The following is a 5,088-nucleotide window of genomic DNA, read 5'->3' on the forward strand; positions in this document are numbered from 1 at the left end:
AAATTTCATGGTAAGAATCATTTGCTTGAAAAGTGTCACCAAGAAACATGAGGCACTAAGGGTCCCTAGAGATGTATTCTTACTAGAAATAAATTTCCAACGTTTCCTTAAAAAATGCACTAACAATGCCTTTTAGTTGTAGAAAGTAATATGTTTCAATTAAAATTGCATTACCGAAAAAATTTCTTGGTAAGAATTTTCAATTAGAAAAGTGTCTCCAAAAAACATGAGACACTAATGGTACCTACGGAAGTATTTTTTATAGAACTAATTTTCCAACATTTCCTACAAATAGGCACTATCAAGGCCTTATAGTTGTAGAAAGTAATTTGTTCCTGCAAAAAAATTCCTTACCTCAAAAATTTCCAGGTACAAATTTTTCATCAAGAAAAGTATTTCCTTCAAAGATGAGGCAGTAATGGTCCTTGGATAATTATTTTTACTAGATAAAATTTTCCAAATTTTCCTAAAAAAAATTCTTTTAGTTGTAGAAAGTAATTAGTTTGAGCAAAAATTGCCTCACCACAAAATTTTCTTGGTAAGAATTTTCAGCTAGAAAAGTAGGCACTAATCATCACTGAAGACGTATTTTTACTAGAAATACTTTTCCAGTGTTTCTAGTAAAAATGATCTAACAAGACCTTATAGTTAGAAAAAGTAATTTGTTTAACCAAAAATTGCCATACCACAAAATTTTCTTAGTAAGAATTTTTAGGTAGAAATGTGTTTCCATGAAACATGAGGCACTAATGGTCCCAAGCGATGTATTTTTTCTAGAAATACTTTTCTAACATTTCCTGAAAAATGGCACTAACATGGTCTTATAATTGTAGAATATAATTTGTTTTAGCAAGAAATGCCTTACCTCAAAATTTTCATGGTGAGAACTTTCAGCTTGAAAAGTGTTTCCAGGAAGCATGAGGCACTAATGGTCCATTGACACATATTTTTACTAGAAATAATTTTCCAATATTTCGTAAAAAAGGGAACTAACAAGGCCTTATTGTTGTAGAAAGTAAAGTATCTCAGTAAAAATTGCCTTAATACAAAATTTTCATCATAAGAATTTTTTGCTTGAAAAGTGTTTCCAAGAAAGGTTCCTTGAGTCGTATTTTTAATATACATTTTCCCAACATTTCCTAAAAAGAACCGATAGGGCCTCATAGTTGTACAAAATAATTTGTTTTAGCAAAAATTGCCTCACCACAAAATTTTGCCCAGTAAGATTTCTCCTCTAGAAAAGTGTTTCCAGGAAACTTGATGGTCCCTGTAGAAGAATTTTTACTAGAATTACTTCTCCAACATTTCCTTAAAGGATGCAATAACAAGGCCTTATGATAAAACTTTCTGGGACGGAATTTTCAACTAGAAAAGTATTTCAAGGACACATGAGGCAGTAATTGTCCATGGAGATTTATTTTTACTAGATATATTTTTCCAAAGTTTCCTACAAATATGCACTAACAATGCTTTATAGTTGTAGAAATTAATTAGTTACTGCAAAAATTGCCTTACCAAAAAAGATTTCTAAGTAAGAATTTTCAGCTAGAAAAGTGTTTATAGGAAAAAATGAGGCACTAATAGTCCTTGGAAACGTATTTTTACGTGTAATATTTTGCAACTTTTCTAGAAAGAAATGCTCTAACAAGATCTTATAGTTGAAGAAAGTTTTTGCTTTAGCAAAAACTGCTTGACCACAAAATATTCCTGCTAAGAAGTTTTAGCTAGAAAAGTGTTTCTAGGAAACATGAGGCACTAATGGCCCTTGGAGACTTATTTTGACTAGACTTTTCCAACGTTTCCTAAAAAATGCACTAACAAGACCTTATAGTTGAAAAACTTATTTGTTTCAGAAAAAAATCGTCTTACCACAATATCTTCCTAGTAAAACTTTTCAGCTACAGAAGTGTTTCCAAGAAACAAGAGGCACTAATGGTCCCATGAGAAGGATTTTTTCTAGAAATAATTTTCCAATGCTTCCTATAAAAAGGCACTAACAAGGCCTTGTAGTTGTAGAAAGTAATTTGTTTCATAAAAAATTGCAATATTACAAAATGTTTCTTGGAAACACTTTTTAGGCACTAATGGCCGCTATAGACGTATTTTTAATAGAAATAATTTTCCAATGTTTCCTGAAAAATGCACTAAAGAGGCCTTATAGTTAAAGAAAGTAATTTGTTTTAGCAAAAATTAGCTCACCAAAAAACCTACCTGGTATGAATTTTCAGCTAGAAAAGTGTTTCTAGGGAATAAGAGGCACTAATGATCCCTGCAAAAATATTTTTATTAAAATAATTTTCTAATGTTTAATGAAAAGAAGTACGAACATGGCCTGTTTGTTGTAGAAAGTAATTTGTTTTAGCTAAAATTGCCTAAAACTGAATTTTCCTCGTAGGATTTTTCTAGTAGAAGTATTTTTCGGAAACATGAGGCAGTAATGGTCCTTGGGGACTTATTTTTACTAGAAAAACTTTTTTAAAATTTTCTAAAAATGCACTAACAAGGACTTGTACTTGTAGAAAGTAATTTGTTTCAACAAAAAATTCCTTACCACAAAATTTTCCTTGCAGAAATTTTCAGCTAGTAGAGTGTTTCCTGGAAACTTGAGCCATTTATGGTCTTTGGAAACATATTCTTACTAGAAATACTTTTCCAAAATTTCCTAAGAAAATGCCCTAGACAAAGCTATAGTTGAAAAAATTTATTTCTTTTAGCAAAAGCTGCCTTACTGCAAAAATTTCCTCTTAAGAATTTTCTGCTAGAAATGTATTTCCAGGAATCATGAAGCACTAATGGTCCCTGAAGACGTATTTTTACCAAAAAAAAATTTCCTGAAAAATGTGCACTAAAAAGGCTTAGAGTTGTAGAAAGTAATTAGTTCAGCTAAAATTGGCTTACCACAAAATTTTCCCAAAAAGAAATTTTGAGCTAGAAAAGTGTTTCCAGGAAACATGAGGCAATAATAGCCCCTAATGATGTAGTTTTACTAGAAATACAACGCTAACATTTTATAAAAACAATGCACTACCAATGTCTTATAGTGGTAGAAAGTACTTTTTTCTGAAAAAAATTGCCTTACCACAAAAATTTTCTCACAAGAATTTTCTGCTACAAAAGTGTTTCAAGGAAACATGTGGCACTACTGGTCCCGGGAGTCTTAGTTTTACTAGAAATATTTTTCCAACGTTTTCTTAAAAAATGCAATATCAAGGTCTTTTAAGTGTTTAAAGTAATTTGTTTCAGCAAAAATAGCCTTATCACAAGATTTTCCATTTAAGAATTTTCTCCTAGAAAAGTGTTTTGAGGAAAAACGAGGCACTAATAGTCTGTGAAGACCTATTTGTACTCTAAATGCTTTTCTAAATTCCTGAAAAAATGCACTAACAAGGCCTTACCACAAAATTTTCTTGGTTTGAATTTTTAGCTAGAAAATTGTTTCTAGAAAACATGAGGCACTAATGGTCCCTAGATACGTATTTTTACAAGAAATACATTTCCAACATTTAAACAAAAATTGCCTTACGACAAAATTTTCCTAGTAAGAACTTTCATCTAGAAAAGTGTTCGTAGGAAACTTGAGGCACTAATGGTTCTTGGAGATGTATTTTTACTTGAAATATTTTTTTAAACATTTCCTGAAATTAAGGCACTAACATGGCCTTATAGTTGTTGAAAGTAATTAGTTTCACCCAAATTTGCCTTCCCACAAAATTTTCATGTTAAAAAATTTAAGCTAGAAGAGTGTTTCCTCAAAACATGAGGCACTAATGGTCCCTAGAGAAGTATTTTTGCAAGAAATATTTTCCAACTTTTCTAGATAAAAATGCACTAACAAGACCTTATTGTTGAAGAATGTTCTTTGTTTCAGTAAAACTTGTCTTAGCACAAAATTTTCTTTGTAAGAATTTTCAGCTAGAAAAGTGTTTCTAGGAGTCACTAATGGTCTCCAGAGATGTATTTTTACTAGAAATACTTTTCCAACATTTCCTAAAACAATGCACTAACAAGGACTAATAGTTCTAAAATGAAATTTGTATCAGCAAAAATCGTCATACCACAAAATTTTCAAGGAACTAATTTTCATCTAAAAAATTGTTTCAAGGAAACATGAGGCACTAATGGTCTTTGGAGACATATTTTTACTAAAACTAAATTTCCAATGTTTCCTAAAAAAATGCACTAACTAAACCTTAAGACTATAAAAAAGAATTTGTTTTAGCAAAATTTGGCTTACCTCAAATATTTTGGCAAGAATTTTTAGTTAGAATGGTGTTTTTAAGAAACATGAGGCACTAATGGTCCCTGAAGATGTATTTTCATGAAATATTTTTCCAACGTTTCTGCAAAAGAAAAAAGGAACTAACATGGCCTTATTGTCGTAGAAAGTAATTTGTTTCATCAAAATTTGCCTTACCACATAATTTTTCTCGTAAGAATTTTCATCTAGAAAATTCTTTCAAGGAAGCATGAGGCACTAAATGTCCCTGGAGACATATTTTAACTAGAAATAATTTTCCAATTTTTCTTGAAAAAAGGTTCTAACATGGCCTTATTTTTGTTGGCAGAAAGTAATTTGTTTAAGCAAAATTTGCATTGTCACCAAATTTTCATAGTAAGAATTTTCATCAAGAACAATGTTCCTAGGAAAGATGAGGCACTAGTGATCCCTGGAGACATATTTTTACAAGAAATTCTTTTCCAACATTTCTTTAAAAAAGGCAGTAACATGGCCGAGTAGTTGTAGAAAGGAATTTGTTTCTTCAAAAATATTCTTACCACAAAATTTTCTTTGTATGAATTTTCAGCTGGAGAAGTGTTTCCAAGAAACATGAGGCACTAATGGTCCATAGAGACGTATTGTTACTAGAAATACTTTCGCAACGTTTCCTTAAAAAATGCACTAACAAGACGTTATAGTTGTAGAAGTTAGTTTGTTTCAGCAAAATTTCCTTACCAAAAAACATTTCATGGAATGAATTTTTAGCCAAAAAATTGATCCCTACAAACATATTTTATTAGAAATAATTGTCAACATTTCCAAATAAAATTCACCAAGAAGGCCTTATAGTTCTTGAAAGTAATTTCTTT

Source organism: Aristolochia californica, unplaced genomic scaffold (assembly GCF_029961685.1).
Source record: "Aristolochia californica isolate CCGP_79_NKW_82.1479 unplaced genomic scaffold, dmAriCali1.0.hap1 SCAF_3, whole genome shotgun sequence".
In the NCBI taxonomy this organism is placed as follows: Eukaryota; Viridiplantae; Streptophyta; class Magnoliopsida; order Piperales; family Aristolochiaceae; genus Aristolochia; species Aristolochia californica.